This window comes from Rhinoderma darwinii, chromosome 1 (genome assembly GCF_050947455.1).
Source record: "Rhinoderma darwinii isolate aRhiDar2 chromosome 1, aRhiDar2.hap1, whole genome shotgun sequence".
Classification (NCBI taxonomy): Eukaryota; Metazoa; Chordata; class Amphibia; order Anura; family Rhinodermatidae; genus Rhinoderma; species Rhinoderma darwinii.
In genome coordinates this window covers 591864632-591885504 of record NC_134687.1, presented here as the reverse complement: position 1 = coordinate 591885504, position 20873 = coordinate 591864632, and the positions used below count along the sequence as shown (strand labels likewise).

The following is a 20873-nucleotide window of genomic DNA, read 5'->3' as shown; positions in this document are numbered from 1 at the left end:
TACCTTCTCTTGCAGATCGCACCACACTCCCCATTGTAGATCGTACCCCCGCCCCCTTCAGAGCATCGGCAACCTCTGGCCGAGGATTCAGCTCCTAGTGGTAGCTACAGTAGCGCTATCTACAAGAAGGGTGGGGGTGCTATCTACATGTGGGGGTGCAATCTACAAGGGAGAGGTAACTAGCTACAAGGGCGGGTCCTATCTGCAAGAGTGTGGCGCTATGTCACTATATGTGGGCACTGTCGCACTATTTACAGGGACATTGCGGCACTATCTACATGGGCACTGTGGTGTTTTCAGGGGGACAAAAAAAACAAAAAACAGACAAAGGAAATCCATTTGGAGACAAACTGATGCAAAATGGACATGAAAAACTGACAATTGATCAGTTTTTAATGGCCATTTATTTTCACTGTCATGTGACTGCAGCCTAAACAACTATGATTCCAAGAGTCCCTTTCACATGTACCGTGGTCGGGCCAGGAAATTCCGGCTGAGACACTGACCATTTTTCACAGTCCAATCACAGTCGTGTGAATCCAGACTTAATGTCATTTATTTAAAACCCCATGGTGGGGCTGGTACTGCACAGGGTACTGCTCAGACTTCAGACACTATAATGTAATCTCGCCCCAAAGTGCCCGCTCTGCGCTATCTGCCTGGCCCTGCTGCAATTTACATTGCTCTCGCCCGCAATGTCGGAGACCGGCTGAGGTGGTGGCTGGCAGAGAGGGATGTTAGGCCCCATGCACACGACTGTGCCCGTAATCACGGTCCGTGATTACGGGCACGGCCGGCTGCGGACAGTCATTCACATTTGCGGACAATGCTCCCATTATAAAGTATGGGAGACCGACCGTAAAAAAAAAAAAAAAATAGGACATGACACGAAAGATTTCTACGGCACGGACACCTTCCCGTAAATATACGGGAAGGTGTCCGTCAGCCATAGAAATGAATGGGTCTGTAATTATGGACCGTAATTATGGACGAAATCTCTGGTCGTTTGCATGGGGCCTTCGTGCATGCAGTGCATAATTCATTATAGATTATGTTAACCTGTTCCCTGGCGGGGAACACAGAAGTTATAATCAATTAGATATAAATTTTTCCAATTGTATTTCTGATAAAAAGGTGTTTGCAGAGGTTAAAAGTTGCGAAGTTACGTACAATTATAGCAATATATGTTAAAAGCCATTTATATAAAGAAAATGTATTCAATTATCTTTTGGTATTACTGTTAAACGGAAAAAAAAAACAAATAAGAAAAATCGAGATTCAAATTGAAAAATCGCCCCTAGTGTTGAAAAAAAGCTAGATTTTATTTTTTGGCAAAATCCCCCAGCCCTAGTTGAGGACAACAAAAACAAAGAAGTCCACGTTGTGTGGACTTCAGAGGTCGCATTGACCAATAACGTAACTGAATTGACCAATGGCTCTAGCATTATAGACTAGCTACTGTGACTAGTGGACAAAACATCACCTGTGGGCGCACATTACTGATAATGGGGGATCGGCAAAGAATTTGTAAAGCAAGAGGTTTTACGTATGTAACGTAAAAACGTGAAAATCAAGGAAAACCCCTTTAAAGAAGCTCTGTCACCAGATTATAAGTATCTCCTACATAATGTGATCGGCGCTGTAATGTAGATAACAGAAGTGGTTTTTATTTTGAAAAATGATTATTTTTGAGCAAGTTATGAGCAATTTTAGATTTATGCTAATTAGTTTCTTAACCGCTTCCCGACCGCCCACTATATATTCACGTCGGCATTTGCTGGGCTCTGTGCAGCGCCGACGTGAATTCACGGTGGGTATTAAAAGCGCGACCCGGGTGTCTCAGAGTAGCGCTGACACCCGGATCGCTTTGTTAACCCCTGCCTCTGGTCCCGGGACCTAATTGGTTCAGGTCCCGGTCATGTGATCACAGGGAAAGTTTGTTGTAGCAACGAACTGCAAAGTTTGTTACTACAACAAACTTTCCCGGGGACCGATTGCGGGTGCTGCAGTCGGTTATAAGGCAGAACCGGAGGCCATACAACGGCCCCCGGGTCTGCCATGCACATCAGCCTATGAGAACCAGCCGGAGGCCGGTCCTCATAAGCTTCCTGTCAGTGTGACTCACTGACAGTCTATAATACGTTACACTACCTAGGTAGTGTAATGTATTATAGCAGCGATCAGTGCTGCCAGTCTTCAAGTAAAACAAGTAAAAAATAAAGTAATAAAAATGTTTCATAAATGTGTAAAAACAAGTCATAAAAGTTACAAAAACAAAAAATGCTTTTTTTCCTATAATAAGACATTTATTGTAGGAAAAAAATGAAAATGTTAAAAAAAAGTACACATATTTGGTATCACCGTGTTCGTAACGACCCAAACTATAAAACTATAATAATATTTTTCCCGCACGGTGAACAGCGCAAAAAAAAGAATTAAAAAACAATGTCAGAATCACTATTTTTTTGGTCATCAACCCTCTAAAAATATAGAATAAAAAGTGATCAAAAAGTCGCATGTACCCTAAAATAGTACCAATAAAAACGACTACGCATCCCGCAAAAAACAAGCCCTTACACAGCTTTTTTGACTGAAAAATAAAAAAGTTATGGCTCTCAGAATATGGTGACACAAAAAATAAATAATTTTATCGAAAAGTGATTTTATTGCGCAAATGCCACAAAACATAAAAAAAACTATATACATCTGGTATCGCCGTAATCGTATCGACCCGCAGAATAAAGTAAAATGTAATTTATAGCGCACGGTGAAAAGTGTAAAAAAACATTGTCAGAATTTGTTTTTTTGTCACTTTGCTTGAAAAAAAAATCTAATAAGAAGTGATAAAAAAAAAAAAAAATCACATGTACCCTAAAATGGTACCAATGAAAACTACAGATTGTCCCGCAACAAATAAGCCCTCGCACGGCTCCGGTGAAGAAAAAAAAATAAAAAATTTCTGGCTCTCAGAATATAGCGACAGAAATTGTGCAGTGTCCAAAAGCTGATGAGAACGGGCGCCATTTATGAGTGCGACATTGGCCACATATCTGCTGATTATTATTTATTTACCGAATTATTATACCCTCTTATTATGTCCTGATGTACTCTGCCCAATTTACACATATCCCCACATCATAAACTGAAATACCAGCAAAACCCCAAACAGAACAGTTACCAAGCAAACTCTGTGCTCCAAAAGCCAAATGGCGCTCCCTCCCTTCTGAGCCACACAGCGTGCCCAAACACCAGCTTACGTCCACATATATGATATTTTATATCCGGGAGAACCCGCTCAACATTGTATGAGGTATTTGTCTTCAGTGGCACAAACTGGGCACAACATATTGTGCATTAAAATGGCATATCAGTGGAAAAGTTTAGTTTTCACTTTGCACCATCCGCTGCGCATTAACGCCTTCGCGCACCACGACTTAATAGAATGTCGTGGTGCGGGGGGTTATATATGGAGTGGGCTCATGCGCTGCGCCCGCTCCATATTCTGCAGGTGTCTGCTGTGTATTACAGCTGACACCCGGGACTAATGGACAGGAACAGCGATCGCGCTGTTACAGGAGCCTGTAAAAATGATATTATACTGCAATACATTAGTACTGCAGTGTATTGTACCAGCGACCTAATGATCGCTCGTTCCAGTCCCCTAAAGGGACTTTTGGGAGGTTTCCACTGTTTTGGTACCTCAGGGGCTTTGCAAATGCGACATGACACCCAAAACCTTTCCAGCTAAATTTGAGCTCCAAAAGCCAAATATTGTTCCTTCCCTTCTGAGTCTTGCCGTGGGTCCAAACAGCAGTTTATTACCACATATGGCGTATTGCTGTAATCAGGACAAATTGCGTTACAAATTTTGGGGTGATTTTTCTCCTTTATTCATTGTAAAAATTAAACATTTTCATTTTCACGGCCTAATTCCACTAAATTCAGCAAAAAAAAACTGTGGGGTCAAAATGCTAACTATACCCCTAGAAACATTCCTTGAGGGGTGTAGTCTACAAAATGGGGTCACTTTGGGGGGTTTCCACCGTTTTGCTCCCTCCAGGACGTTGCAAACGCGACATGGCACTGAAAACCAATCCAGCAAAATCTGCGCTTCAAAAATCCAAATGGCGCTCCCTCCCTTCTGAGCTCTGCCGTGGGTCCAAACAGCAATTTAGTACCACATATTGGGTATTGCCGTAATCGGGAGAAGTAGCTTTACAAGTTTTGGGGTGCTTTTTATTCTTTATTCCTTGCAAATATCTTTTTTTAAAATATTTCTTCAGAAAAAAAAAGTAGATTTTCACTTTCACAGGCAAACTCCAATAAATATAGCAGAAGACCTGTGGGGTCTAGATGCTAACTATACGCCTAGAAAAATTCCTTGAGGGGTGCAGTTTCCAAAACCGGGTCACTTTTGGGCGATTTCTCACTGTTTTGGCACTACAAGACCTCTTCAAACCCGACATGGTGCCTAAAATATATTCTAAAAAAAGGAGGCCACAAAATCCACTAGGTGCTCCTTTGCTTCTGAGTCCGGTATTTCAGTCCATTTTCACACTAGGGCCACATGTGGGATATTTCTAAAAACTGCAGAATCTGGGCAATAAATATTGTGTTGCGTTTCTCTGGTAAAACCTTCTGTGGTACAGAAAAAAATGTATTACAAATGAATTGCAGCAAAAAAAAAAAAAAAAATTTGTCGATTTCCCCTCTACATTGCTTTAATTCCTGTGAAACGCCTAAAGGGTTAAGAAACTTTCTGAATGCTGTTTTGAATACTTTGAGGGGTGCAGTTTTTAATATGGGGTGATTTATGGGGTCTATCTAGTACATAAGGCCCTCAAAGCCGCTTTAGAACTGAACTGGTCCCTGTAAAAATAGCCTTTTGAAATTTTCTTGAAAATGTGAGAAATTGCTGGTAAAGTACTAAGCCTTGTAACGTCCTAGAAATATAAAATAATATTCAAAAAACGATGCAAATATAAAGTAGACATATGGAATATGTGAAATAGTAACTATTTTGTGTGGTATTACTATCTGTTTTACAAGCAGATACATTTAAAATTAGAAAAATCATAATTTTTGCACATTTTCTCTAAATTTTGGTGTTTTTCACAAATAAGCAACGAATTTATTCACCAAATTTTTCCACTAATATAAAGTACAATATGTCACGAGAAAACAATCTCAGAATCGCTTGGATAGGCAAAAGCATTCCGGAGTTATTACCACTTAAAGTAACACGTCAGATTTGAAAAAATGGGGCTGGTCCTGAAGGCCAAAATGAGCTCGGCCCTGAAAGGGTTAATAGACAACTGGGCGTGTTTTTACTTTTTACCAACTGGGCGTTGTACAGGGGAGTGTATGAGGCTGACCAATCAGTGTCCTACACTTCTCATTGTTACAGTGTGATTGTGCAGTGAAAGAAGCTTGACTGGAACAATGAGAAGTGTATGATGCTGATTGGTCACGGATTGGTCAGCGTCATACACTCCTCTGTACAATGCCCAGTTGGTAAAAAGTAAAAACACGCCCAGTTGGTCATTAAGAAACTAATTAGCATAAATCTAAAATTGTTCATAACGTGCTCAAAAATAATCGTGTTTTAAAATAAAAACCACTGTTATCTACATTACAGCGCCGATCACATTATGTAGGAGACAGGGCACTTGTAATCTGGTGACAGAGACTCTTTAAGTGTTAATTTTTACAGTGATCCATGTTGTATGATAAATTTGGCGCATCTATCTAGACATATTAGACACTTTTCCTCTTTCGTATGCCACCTCTTGGCTGTTGCACTTTACAGCATTGTTTTATGCAAATAAAAATATATATAAAAAAAAAAAGGCATACACTAATAAATCTGGTGCATTTTAAAACTTCCCTTAGCCACGCCCTTTTTTCTAGACACAGCAAAACCGTCGAGGAAGATGCAACAAGTGTCTAAAATACATAATACATTTTGACAATGTCATGTATGCCACTTTTTTGTGCCAAAATTCTGGACGCATTTTGCTTGATAAATCTCCCCAATTGTGTTTAGTGCAGGGCCTAAGAGGGCGGAGGAGGACACAGGGATTCAAGACAAGAATCAGACCCTGCACTAGCCATAAGGCCCCATGCACACGACCGTACCCGCAATCACAGCCCGCGCTTGCGGGCACGGCCGGCGACTGACAGCCGCATTTTCGGGCCGTGCTCCCATACAAAGTATGGGAGCACGGCCCGCAAAATGCGAAAGAACGGACATGTTCCATAATTCCCGGAACATTTCCACGGCACTGACACCCTTCCGTAGTGCTACGGAAAGGTGTCAGTGTTCAATGAAAGTGAATGGCTCCGTTTTTGCGGACCGCAATTGCGGTCCGGAAAAACGGAGGTTTTTTGCTGTCGTGTGCATGGGGCCTAACACAGGATATTAGAGTTTTTCTATCATGTTATGGCAGGCTTATATAAACAATTATCAGTACAGAAGCGAAAAAATAGAAGGGCGGAATCCAGCGCAAGAAACAATTCCTTAGAGGTGTTAGTTTAAAATGGAAACCAGTTCCAATTTTATTTGTAGAAACAATAAAAACGGGAGTCAATATCCCACAAAGAATGGTGGATGCGAATATATATACGCATCCACCATTCTTTGTGGGATATTGACTCCCGTTTTTATTGTTTCTACAAATAAAATTGGAACAGGTTTCCATTTTAACTCCTTAACGCCGAAGGATGGATATATCCGTCCTCAGCAGCTGCTAGTTCGCGCAGGAGGACGGATATATCTGTCCTGTGATGGCGCGGGTACTGCCAGTGTACCCACATGATCAGCGGCAGGAGCACGGCTGTTATACACAGCCTGGCTCCTGCTGCAACTGCCGGAAACGAAGCGCGCTCCGATTCCGGCAGTTTAACCCATTAAATGCCGCTGTCAATAGTGACAGCGGCATCTAATGTGTTTGACAGAGGGAGGGAGCTCCCTCTGTCACCCCATCGGCGCCCCCGCAAACAAATCGCGGGTCGCCGTCGGGTTTCCATGACAGCCGGGGGTCTAACAAAGACCCCCAGGTCTGTCTTCAGCAAATGCCTGTTAGGCGATGCCGGAGGCATGACCTAACAGGTTGCCTGTCAGTTTTACACTGACAGGCAATAATGCTTTGGTATCGGCACATCGCATAGTGAAGTCCCCTGGTGGGACTTAAAAAAAAATGTCAATCAGTTAAATAAACTTATAGTCAAAATCAAATTTGCCGAAAAAGTGGTTTTATTCAGTAAAAGTGTCAAAACAAATAACACATACACATATATGGTATCCCCGCGATCGTAACAACTTGACCAATAAAATTAACAGATTAATTAAACCGCCGGATGAACGGCGTTCAAAAACAAACGCAAAAAACAACGGCAAAATTCTCTCTTTTCTCCCATTCCCCCCCATAAAAAATAAAATAAAAGCTAATCTATAAGTCCTATGTACCCCAAAATAGTACTAATGAAAACTACACATTGTCCCGCAAAAATCAAGCCCACGTACGGCCACATCGACGGAAAAATAAAAAAATGACGGCTCTTGGAACGCGGCGATGGAAAAACAAGTAATTTTTTTCTAAAAGGGTTTTTATTGTGCAAACGTAGGAAAAACATATAAAACCTTTACATATTTGGTATCCCCGTAATCGTGCCGACCCATAGAATAAAGTTAACCTGTTATTTACGCTGCATAGTAAACGGCGTAAATTTATAACGTGAAAATGAATGCTGGAATAGCTGCTTATTTTCAATCCTCTCCTAAAATAAAGTTAATAAAAGTTAATCAATATGTTATAAGAATCTAAAAATGGTACAATTACAAAATACAACTTGTCCCGCAAAAAACAAGCCCTTATACGGCTATGTCGACGGAATAAAAAAAAAGTTACGACTCTTGGAATGCGACCGTGAAAACACAAAAAATAATCCTTGGTCATTAACGTGCAAAATGGCCCGGTCATTAAGGGGTTAAACTAACACCTCTAAGGAATTGTTTCTTGCGCTGGATTCCGCCCTTCTATTTTTTCGCATCAATACATACGTGTACCGACACGAGGTTTTTTCTCTATATATTTTCTATAATTATCAGTACACTCTAACCTTGCACGGAGTTGATCCCCGGTCAGAATGCGACCACAATGGCAGGTTGCATTGTATCTGCTGTGGAAACATAAGAATAAAAGAATTTGGATATATTTGTTCTAACAATGAAGCATACATGGATTAATACTGTATGTCCACACAATCACCAGTACTTGAGACCATTTTCTAAAATACTGTAAACTTCCTTTAATCTGGCATCAATGGAACCCAACAGGTGCCCGATTATCAAACATTCTGGATCAATAGGCATAGTCATAGACAAAGTATATAAACCTCACTTATAAGGGTAGAAAAATCTCAAGGAAGACCAGAAACCCAAAATAAAATGTTCCCACAAAATATAATGATGTTTTTTTTTTAGTTTAGCGTTTTGTCTATTTTAACCCCTTGCCGACACATGACACAGTTAAATCACCAAAGAAAATTATGGAGTGCGCTCACGGGCTGAGTCCATTCCATAATAAGCTGACACTACAAAGTAACAGGCGGAATTGGAACTGAACCGATTCCGCTAGTTTAACCCTAGATGTCAGGGTCAATAGTGAACGCAACATCTAAACTATTAGCCAGTACCCCCTCCTTCTGGCGACACGATCGCAGGGTGCCAATAGTTGCCATGGCAGCCTGGGGGCCTAATGAAGGCTCAGGTTTGCCTTTGTGCAACTTCAGCAAACTTTTGATATGTCATAGAGACATATCAAAAGTTTGGATCGGTAGGGTCCAGGTGCCAGAACCCCACAGATGCTGAAACTACGTTTCATAAGCGCTCAGCTGAGTGCCCTGCACCTACGACTGCCAGAGTCAGGGCTTAATAGGGGCTGGTGAAGACACAATATATTGCTATACATTAGTATTGCAGTACATTGTGCAAGCAATCCAACGAACGCTGGTTCAAGTCCCCAAGGAGGACTAAGGCCTCATGCAATAAAATTAACAGATTAAACCACCGGATGAACGGCGTCCAAAAACAAACGCAAAAAACAACGGCAAAATTCTCTCTTTTCTCCCATTCCCCCCATAAAAAATAAAATAAAAGCTAATCTATAAGTCCTATGTACCCCAAAATAGTACTAATGAAAACTACACATTGACCCGCAGAATAAAGTTAAACAATTGGTATCACTGCGTCCGTAAAAGTCCAAACATTTAAACGATAACATTTTGCCTGCACATTAAACACCGTAAAAAAACAAAACCTTGTCTCCCACAATATATGGAATAAAAAGTGATCAAAAAGTCTTACGTACCACAAAATGGTACCATGCAAAAAACAAGCCCTCATACCCCTCAATCGACGTAAAAAAAAGTTATAGCCCATTGTGCAAGCAAACCAACGATTGTTAGTTCAAGTCCCCTAGTGAGACAGATAAAAAAAAGTTTTCCCAAAAAGTTATTTAAAAAAATAAACAAAAAAGCAATTCGTAATGCCGCGAGTGTAAATGTCTGAACGATTATAATAGAACATTATTTAACCTGCTCGGTGGACACCGTTAAAAAAAAAATCATTAAGCAACGCCAGGATTTCAGTTTTTTTTGTCACCTTGTCTCCCAAAAAAAATGTAATAGAAAGTGATAAAAAAATAAAATAAAATAAAAAAAAGTCTTATGCACACCAAAACGGTACCAATAAAAACTACAGTTCGCCCTGCAAAATGCAAGTTCTCAAACTGATCAATCTACGAAAACTTTTAAAAAAAAGCTATGGCTCCCAAATATGGCAACACAAAACTATATATTTTTTTTAAACTATTTTTTCTCTGGAAAAGTAGTAAAAAAAATATATATATAAATTTGGTCTCACCGTAATCGTATTGACACGTAGGATAAAGTTAACATGTTGTTTTTACCGCACGGTGAACACCGTAAAAACGAAGTCCAAAGAAACAATGGAGGAATCACTGTTTTTTCCCCATTCCACCCCACAAAGAATTTTTTTCCAGTTTCCCAGTACCAATATATGGTACAATAAATGGTGCCGTAAAAAACTACAACTCGTCCCGCAAAAAAAAAACAAAGCCTTCCTATGGCTTTATTGATTAAAAAAAAAAATTTTTATAGCCTTTGAAACGTGGGGAGGAAAAAATGAAAAACCGAAAAATGGCTGCGGCGGCGGCAAGGGTTTAGCCTTTACTACATGCATCAATGTACAAGGCACCTCCAAAACCAAACAATAAATCTAACACTCTATTAATAGGGTTCCTCAAATTAAGAGGGGGATTCTCTTATAAAATATTTTAGTATATGTCTTAATAAAAAAACAAAAACGCTAGAATCAAATCAGAATTAATCCAATATGATTTTACATCGGCAGGAATCCAAGCGTATCAGAAAAATGAATGAAAAACCTTTATAAAAGAGGTAAGGTGATTTTGGGTTCACGTTCTTTCCGTAGTATAGCGGGCGTGCAAGTACAAGTGTTAATCGGAATCCCCAAGACACCTTCAAGGACGAGTGTGCCATCAAGGCTGTGGTGGCATCACCTGGTGAGCATCCAGACACATATAGGTACTTTTCTGGGGGGGGTTTTAAAAAATAAATTTGGAAAACCCCTTATAGCTGTCAGAGCCGAGTATGTGACGGATCTCATGACTGAGTCATTTGGGCCGGAAGATAAATGTTAGAGGGTTTTAAGAAAATTCTGTAACTTCAGAATCTATCAAAAAGCAGTCGGCAGAGGAAAGCAGGAAAACCGATCCTAGGGGAAAGGGATTTTACTTCTCTGTGAGGTTTAACTTACACTTTTGACAACACAATTATTAAAAAATAAAACTCTGCACCTACACGGATCAAAAATACTGGTCTGTAATATAATAGTAAATGATTTTTTTGTGGTTCTCCATCCTTAGAGCCACACGTACAGACGTGGATGAAAACATTCTTTGTTCTTTGACTCATTATCGGGCACAAATCATCATTGGGGAGAAACTACAAACTCACAGGGGACTGTGGGAGAGATTATTAAGAGGGGCTTTGTGGAATATCTGAACCCGTAACCTTCCCTACGCCACCCCTCCCCCAAAAAGTCAAATGTTTTATTATATACCAACTTTAACCCCTTAACGCACCATGACGTAACTGTACGTCATGGTGAGCAGTAAGTTCGCGCACCTTGACGTACAGTTACGTCAGTGCTTTGACAGCTAACCGCCGCGCGGCGCTACACCGCAGCGGCGGTTAACTGTGCAGGGTGTCAGCCCTGCTCTCCCCGTTGCCGATCAGCGGCCTGTCGCCGCTGATATCGGCAGTTAACCCCTTAATTGCGGCGCTCGATTTTGAACGCCACAATTAAGGTCTTTAGCGCCGATCGGCAGCCCCCATGTGAAATCACGGGGGCTGGCGATGGTACCCATGGCAACCGGACGCCAGACAATGGCTTCCGGGTTGCCATGTACAGAAGCCTATGAGGACCACCCCGAGGGTGGTCGTCGTAGGCTTCCTGTCAGTGTGACTGTCACGTCACAATGACAGTTGGAATGCATTACACTACGTGTGTAGTGTAATATATTCCAGCAGCGATCAAAGCTGCAAGTCTAAGTGTCCCCTAGTGGGACAAGTGAAAAAAGTAAAAAAAAGAATAAAAATGTTTTAAAAAAAGTGTAAAAATAAAAGTTATAAGTGACATAAACATGAACTGCTTTTTTCCTATTATAAGTCTTTTATTATAGGGGAAAAAATGAATACGTAAAAAAAAATTACACACATTTGGTATCACCGCGTTCGTAAAGACGGCAACTATAAAACTATAATATTATTTTTCCCGCACGGTGAACGCCGCAAAAAAAATAAACGAAAAACTATGCCAGAATCACTATTTTTTGGTCACCGCCCCTCACAAAATATACAATAAAAAGTGATCAAAAAGTCGCATGTACGCCAAAATAGTACCGATACAAACTACAACCCGTCCCGCAAAAAACAAGCCCTTACACAGCTTTTTTGACTGAAAAATAAAAACTTTACGGCTCTCAGAATATGGTGACACAGGAAATAAATTATTTTCTAAATAAGTTATTTTATTGCGCAAACGCTGCAAAACATAAAAAAACTTATATACAAATGGTATCACTGTAATCGTACCGACCCGCAGAATAAAGAATAATGGTCATTTATAGCCCAGGGTGAACGCTGTAAAAAATAAATAAAAATCATTGTCAGAATTGATGGTTTTTGGTCACCTTGCTTGCCGAAAAAATTGAATAAAAAGTGATCAACAAAATTGCATGTACCCCAAAATGGTACCAATGAAAATTACAGATTGTCCCGCAACAAATAAGCCCTCAGACAGCTCTGGTGGTGAAAAAATAAAAAAAGTTCCGGCTCCCAGATTATGGCGATGCAAAATGTGCAGAGTGTTCCAAAAGTGGATAAGATCGGGCACCATTTATCAGTGCGACACCGGCCACATATCTGGGGATTATTATTTATTTACCACATTATTATACCCTCTTATTATGCCCCTGATGTACTCTGCCCAGTCTACATATGCCCCCACATTATAAACTGAAATACCAGCAAAACGCCAGAGCTACTACCAAGCAAAATATGCACTCCAAAAGCCAAATGGCGTCCCTCTCTTCTGAGCCCTACAGCGTGCCCAAACAGCCGTTTACGTCCACCGATATGGCATCGTACCAAAAAATGGTACCAATAAAAACTACAGCTCGTCCCGCAAAAAATAAGCCCCCACACCGCTCTATTGACAGAAAAATAAAAAAGTAGTGGCTCTTGGAAAGCGGGGAGGAAAAACGAAAAAGCAAAACATGAATCAGTTCGTAAGGGTTAATTACTTTCGAATGAAAAAACATTTATGACCACGTGGTGTATAGCCGTACTCGGGAGAAATTGCTTTACAAATGTTGGGATGCATTTTCTCCTTTATCCTTTGTGAAATTGAAAAAATTCAACATTTTAGTGGAAATAATGTTGATATTAATTTTCACGCCCTAATTCTAATAAATTCTGCAAAAGACGTGTGGGGCCTAAATGCTCACTATACCCCTACATAGATTCCTTAAGTGGTGTCGTTTCCCAAATGGGGTTACTTTTGGGGGGCTTCCACTGTTTCGGTCTCTCAGGGGCTTTGCAAATTCGACATGACACCCAAAAACTATTCCAGCTAAATTTGAGCTCCAAAAGCCAAATAGCGCTCCTTCCCTTCTAAGCCCCGGTGTGGGTCCAAACAGCAGTTTATTACCACATATGGGGTATTTACGTAATCAGGAGAAATTGTTTTACAAATGTTGGGGCGCTTTTTCTCCTTTATTCCTTGTAAAAATTAAAAATGGCTACCTTTTTTCAGAAAAAAAAAGTAGATTTTTACCTTTACAGACTAATTCCAATGAATTCAGCAAAACAACTGTGGGGTCAAAATGCTAACTTTACCACTAGAAAAATTCCTTGAGGGGTGTAGCTTCCAAAATGGGGTCACTATTGGGGGGTTTCCACGGTTTTCATCCCTCCAGTGCATTGCAAACGCGACACGGCACTGAAAACTATTCCAGCAAAATCAGAAATCCAAAAGGTGCTCCTTCTCTTCTGAGGCCTGCTGTGAGTCCAAACAGCAGTTTATTACCACATATGGGGTATTGCTATAATCGGAAGAAATTGCTTTACATATGTTGGGGTGTTTTTTCTACTTTATTCCTTGTAAAAATTTAAAATTTCCCCATTTTTTCACAAAAGAAGTAGATTTTCACCTTCACATACTAATTCAAATAAATGTAGCAAAAAAACTGTGGGTTCAAAATGCTAACTATACCCATAGATAAATTCCTTGAGGGGTATAGTTTCCAAAATGGGGTCACTTTTGGGGGGTTTCCACTGTTTTGGCAGCACAAGACCTCCTCACACCTGACATGGTACCTAAAATATATTCTAAAAAAAAGGAGGCCCAAAATCCACTAGGTGCTCCTTTGCTTCTGAGGCCGGTGTTTCAGTCCATGACCGCACTAGGGCCACATGTGGGATATTTCTAAAAACTGCAGAATCTGGGCAATAAATATTGAGTTGCATTTCTTGGGTAAAACCTTCTGTGGTACAGAAAAAATTTGTTACAAATGAATTTTTGAAGAAAAAAAATGAAATTTGTAAATTTCACCTCTACTTTGCTTTAATTCCTGTGAAACGCCTAAAGGGCTAAAATACTTTGTGAATGCTGTTTTGAATACTTTGAGGGGTGCAGTTTTCAAAATGGGGTGACTTCTGGGGACTTTCTAATATATAACGCCCTCAAAGCCATTTCACAACTGAACTGGTCCCTGAAAAAATAGCCTTTTGAAATTTTCTTGAAAATATGAGAAATTGCTGCTAAAGTTCTAAGCCTCGTAACGTCCTAGAAAAATAAAAGAATGTTCAAAAAACGACGCAAACATAAAGTAGACATATGGGAAATATAAACTAGTATGTATTTTGTGTGGTATTACTATCTGTTTTACAAGTAAATACATTAAAGAAATGCTAATTTTTGCTAATTTTCTCTAAATCTTGGCGTTTCTTACAAATAAATATTGAATTTAACGACGAAATTTTTTCAGTATCATAAAGTACAACATGTCACGAGAAAACAATCCCAGAATCGCTTGGATAGGTAAAAGCATTCTGGAGTTATTACCACATAAAGTGACACATGTCAGATTTGCAAAAATGGGGCTGGTCCTGAAGGCCAAAACAGGCTTAGTCACTAAGGGGTTAAAGGCTATGTACACCGCTGAAAACAATGGGGTTTTTTTTTAAATAAAAATGTGTATTGGTGTTTGGTGCCACTTTCAATTAAAATTTATTTTTACTTTTTGAGATACAGCTGCTTTGTATCCTGTATACAGAAAAGACTCATCTAGAGATGAAACCTGAATCAGTCAGGTCAGCGGCGCTGACGGTTTCAGTGACAGCAGGTCCCGTGTGTGTCTGACACGCAGGATTGAGCGGTTACCGATCACATCTAAGTTCGTAACTTAGATGTCCCGAGGAACCTTAACCACTTCAGCTCCCATATGCAGTTAGTCATAACTTTTATTTTTAGTCCGACATGGCTCAATGATAAGGCCCTAATAAAAAGCAGCCACTTTATAATTTCATCCTTATTTATTAATATCTGCAGCATGCCCATATGGTCTTTTATTAGGTTGTGACTGAACAGCTTTATTAATATTAAAAAAAAAAATTATGCCTTGTTTTCTGTGGGACAAGTTGTACTTTGGGCACTATTAAAGGGTACACACATGTTAAGGTATAGAGGCACCCAGGGGATGTATTTTTCGGCCTTCCCCCTTGTTAGTAAATGTAATCCAGTGTAATGTAGTGACTTAGCCAGTGCTGTATTTCATGGGTTGCCGCTCCGTTCTGAGCCGCCGTGGGGTCACATGATCTTCATTCGGCTTCCTTTATCACACAGTGTCTGCAGTAGGGACTAGAAGTCAGGCTCTCAATGCAAGCCTATGAGAATCTCGATTGGAGTCTTATAGGTTAATACAGCATATTAGGCTGGCTTCTCACGAGACAGTATTGCTGCGGATTCTCCATAGCATTTCCGCGTCACATACAGATTTTGCTGCAGATTTTACCCCTTCTAAATTGAAAAGGGTGAAATTCGCAGTGAACAACCAGAATGGGCATGCTGCAGATATTAAAATACACGGCATCCTCTGAACTCGATGCAGACATTGTTCAGCAGCATATGGATGAGATTTGTTCAAATCTCACATGCGTGGCTGGGACTGTAATCCGCTGCGGATTTTCTGCACAGAAAATCTGCAGCATCTCCTGCCCCGTATGAATATAGCCTTACACTGTGTTTGTTAAATACACAGGCAATCGCTAGGGCATCCCTAAGCAAGCCCTAGGAACTGGCTATACCAAAATGACATCCCTGGGGTCCTTCAGTGGACTCGGGCTCTCTGCCCATACCTTGTAAGGGCAGAGATCGTGTCACAGGGAGTCCCTGTGATGCTCACAGACAGGCATCCTCCCCTTTGCTCTACCTCTATTATCCCGCAGTCAGCAATGACCCCAGCAGAGAAGGGGATAAATGGCAGAGATCTGAGGTTCCTCTGATCTCCGCCGTTAGAGCGGGACTACGGCTATTATTGGCAGTCGCACTCCCAATCGCGATCTCAGTGCTGTAAAAGTACGCCGCTGTGTGGAAATTGATGGATTATCCCACAAATTCAAAGGGGTCCAAACTTGTAATTAAAAATAAAGCCGTTTAGTCCCAAAATAAAAAATAAATAACTTTATATGACAACTTCTTTTATCATAATTTTCCATTTCTCTGAATGCAGCCAGCGAGTTATACAATCTGGCTTTTTCGCTCCATGTTGACACAGCAACGTCCAAGGTCACGTATATATCTTTCTAAAGAATTACGTTCATTGTCTATACGTTCATGTCCCTGGGTGTAGCCATGGTAACCGGGCTGCGTGCAGAGAACTATAAGATGATGGATGAACAAAATAAATAAGGATGAAATTATAAAGTGGCTGCTTTTTATTTGGTTGTGACTGAACAGCTTTATTAATATTAAAAAAAAAATTAAGACACTCAACTTTTTTTTTTTCTACATGCAAGGATGTTTTTGCAAACATTGTAAAACAAAGATTCTTTTTTTTGCTCTAAGGAAAAGCCAGGACAGGGATGAAAGCCATTATGATAAGCTGCAAAAACAGACGTGGGTAATGAAAAAAATAAAAGAAAAGCTCATAGGTCTTGAAAGCAAAAATTTGGGAGGGAACTAAGGAAACTGAACACAGATTCTGCCCCAGGTGCCAACCGCAGAGTTGGCTCTCACCAGCGTTCGAGGACAAAATATTACAATTTGCACCATCTGCCCATGGAAGACCCATCAGTGGGGGGAGGTGGGCGAGTCACAAATCTCTAATGACTATGGCCGTCTTTACTCTTTCACGATGGTACTTGAGCAATGGAGAAGTGGTCAGCAGCTTTATGTAGATGGAGTCATTATATATCCTGCATCCATTGGTGGTCAAAGGGAAGGAACGTCTTAAAGGGGTTATCCAGGATATATATAAAAAAAAAAATGACGACCTATCCTTAGGAAAGGCCATCAATATTAGAACGGTGGGGGTCCGACTGTCGGCACACCTGCCGATCTAGTACAAAAATAGAAGAAATGTTACTATAGGTTTCGCTCACCACATGTCCACCACGCTTTAGTTGCGTTTCCATTGCGTTTAGTTGATTCAAGTTGGTATGGAGTAAATATGAATGCTGTAGGTGCTCGCAGATACTCCCAAACTGATCCTGTGTCGACCGCAGGTAATCAAGGCAATAGTGGTTTGTAGTAAAGGTGAATTCAGCACTCAAAAATAAAAGTTGTAAGGTTTATTTAGGTCATGTTAAAACAAAGAAGTTTAAAACAGAAAATCCCGGGACCACGCTTACGCGTTTCAGATCGATAAATTCCTTAATCACAGCTATGATAAATAAACATTAAAACTTTTATTTTTGAGTGCTGGATTCACCTTTACTACAAACCACTAACACCTGCCTATCAGCTGTTTGAAAAGGCTGCAGCGCTTATACGAGCGCCACAGCGCCTTCATTGTTTACATAGTTCTACCTTCTGTTCGTACATTTGTAGCGGCCATGCAAAGTATTGCACCAATGTCTAATTCCAGTGAAAGTTGGACCCCTACCGATCTAATATCGATGGCCTATCCTAAGGATAGGCCATCAGATTTAATAACCCGGATAACCCCTTCAGCTGGCCATACACTTGAGATAGCTATTCCTCCAGACTCCCCCATACACATGAACTCTTGGCTCGGCCGAGCGTGCATGTGTTTTAAAAGGGAGAAGTGAGAAATCTTATCTATTTGCAAACAAAAGGATGTTACGAGATCGGGGCATAGGTTGTCAAGAGGGAGAAATGATACATGCAATGATCTCCGCAATATGAAATAAATCATTCCTATTGTAGAAAATATTGTTCCACGGATATTCCAAGTCCGATAGAGGATTAAAATGTAGTGTTTATCGGTAACCACAAAATAAGATTAGCGCGTTTACCATACTTGTTCCAACCGATAAAAATAAAGAAAATTTGCCAGGAAAATACTCTGTGTGAAATTAAAGCATACGGCGGTACAGCAGGGTCCCATAGAAGGCTTCAAATATTACAAAAAAGTAAAAAATAAAAATCTCCTACTGCAAATAGTTCGGATTCAATACCTGCTTGAAAAAAAAAACGTGCCCTAAACTAGTCAGTCTGACCCTGGCCTATGGAAAATGAAACAATGTCTAAAACATCTATGCAAAAAATTTACAGAATTTTTTGTATTTTAAATTCCTGTACATAAATGGAAACTTTTTTTTTTTATTATATATTAGTTGACAAATAGGAATGTCACTTCTAATAGGAATCGTGAGTATTTTTCCAATTCTCTGAATGCAGCCAGCAGTGTAAACAATGAGGATTTCATCATAGTTGCCATGGATACGTCCAATGACAGGTTTCGTTCTCTACTGAAATGTGTTCCTTTTATTTTTAGCCCTGGTAGTAGTTGTAGCCGTGGCAACCAGAATGAAAACCTCCATTGTTAACACTGCGGGCTGCATGCAGAAAACGACTTCCTAAGCGGTTCACATTACAAACTTACTGCGGTTTCTTCCTGTTTTTATTATTTCATGATTTTCATTAGGCTATCATAAATTTAAAAAAATAAAATAAAACAGGAGGGCAACATCTTAACAAGATTATTTTGTCCGCACTCATAATTTAACAGTTCCGTGCGTCTTGTTAGACCTACTTAATAATTAACTTTTTTTTTAATTGCAGGTAGAGGAATAATTAAGACTTACCGACGTGCGAATGATCACGGGAGGGTCGCAAGCAGCATAAAATGTTCCCTGACACGCTGTGAGGGAAATGCAGACGGTGTTACTTATAACAATTTTTTATATATTTTAAGAAAATTAAAAAAAAAAAATATATCTTAAAAAAGAAAAAAGTAGAGAAAAAAAAGTACATGATGCCTAAAAAAAGACACACACACACAGAACAAAAAAACAAAAAACACCCAACTTAAAGCAATCTTCCATCTATTCAGTGGATACCGAATGCTAGATCGGTGGGGGTCCAACTACTGGGACCCCAACCAATCACCAGAACAGGGGACCTGGTACCACCAGCCGTAAGACGGCAACTAGGAGGAATTTTAAGGGAGCAGAGGCCGGACATTAGTGGTGCCGCTCCATTCAAAGTCTATGGGGCCGACGGAAACAGCCGAGCACTGCCCCATAGACTTTCAAAGGAGCGGCACCACGCATGCCCGGCCTCCGCACCATCCAAACTCCTCCTAGCCACCGTCTTGTGTCTAGGGGGAACGGGCAATTGGTGGGGGTTCCAGTGGTCGGACCTCCACCGATCTAACAACTTTCACCTATCCAGTGAATAGGTGAACAATGCTGGAGGTTGGAATACCCCTTTACACGTAGGATCTGCTCACATCTGTGTCAGAGCCTCCATCATAGATTGCAAAAAAAGAAGGAGAGCGCTGTGGTTTCCGTTATGGGCAGAAGCCACAACGCAAATGAGAACATAGCCAATCTCTATGAAATTGACAGGTTTGGCTAGCTTTTATCTGATGTGTGTGGCTCCTGTGTGACATTGCCGGCCGCAAGAATACTATTTACATGCAATTATGTAACATTCTGTTACGAGACAGATGGGGATTTTCCTGTGATTTCTTCCCTGACATGAATGACTTGTGACAGTTGAACAAGATATCTATGTCAATCGAAAAAAACCGAGAATAAAATAATAGACTCGTAGCCGGGGACGTTTTCTGAGCATCACACGGGGATCTAATGTGGTCACACCCTGGCTAGGCACCTGCTGCTCGGCATCAAACCAAGCACATTCCGGAAGTAAAAAAAAACAAAACGAGAAAAAAAACATACATGGGCTGGACCGAAGCAGTTCTGGGTTTACTATAACTATTTATAACTATAACTATCTACTATTTTTTTAAATAACCAAAATAATACAAGAAATAATAAATGTAATATATAAATACAATAAAACTTTTAAAATAAATATTATAAAAATGTAATAAAAAACCAGCAACAACCAGGTAACCATAGAAACAGCCTGACAATGGTCCTAGGATTATTTAAACCATGTAAATTAAATCATAAAATAAAATTTTTATATTTTCACTTAATTCAATCAAATCAATTATTTTAAAAAAAACAAAAAAAAAAACAGCGCTCAGGTTCTCAAAGTTACACTGAATCCCACTGCACAAGTGTGAGCCGCACAGGAGGGGGAGGACTGCAGGAAGCAGCCGCACAGCCCTGCACGCAGCATTCCACCGCACTGCCAGGGCAGCAGAGGGCACGCACGGAGCAGGGCATCATGCCCACAACAGCTAATGATGGGTTCATCTACTTACCAGCAATAATTCCTCCTGGGCACACACGACGCATGTCAGGAACTCTCCATAGCGACAGGGGGACTGAGCCCATAGACGATAAGGAACAAAGAGTCAGCAAGACAAAGCGGAGGGGGGATTTGGCGCCATCTAGCGCCTGGTGGACAAAATGACCACATTTGTCTGAGCGATACGTATGCTGTGCTTCTGCGTTGTTGGGAGACTACAATTCCCAACATGCATGCCGTTTTTCAGGGCATGCTGAGAGTTGTCGTTTTCCAACGGGTTGGTGACCACTGACTTATAGCGTATATTTTTTCACGTTTTTCTAGAAGTTTTATTATATTAGGATTTTACTCT

General features: G+C 40.4%; 1 protein-coding gene across 4 annotated transcripts in view; it reads right to left on the bottom strand.

Annotated features, from left to right (window-relative positions):
- Positions 1-20619, bottom strand: part of LOC142662115 (mitochondrial amidoxime-reducing component 1-like) — a 45126-nt gene extending 24507 nt beyond the window's left edge. For 2 of the 4 annotated variants that reach the window (XM_075840084.1, XM_075840066.1), the window contains exons 1-3: positions 20535-20619; positions 18940-18995; positions 8122-8181 (exon numbers count right to left, since the gene is read on the bottom strand). The gene's annotated coding sequence lies outside the window, so the exon portion shown is untranslated. The remainder of the gene's footprint in view (positions 1-8121; positions 8182-18939; positions 18996-20534) is intronic. The other 2 variants (XM_075840103.1, XM_075840074.1) reach the window with 1 other exon arrangement.
- Between the last annotated feature and the right edge of the window lie 254 nt (positions 20620-20873).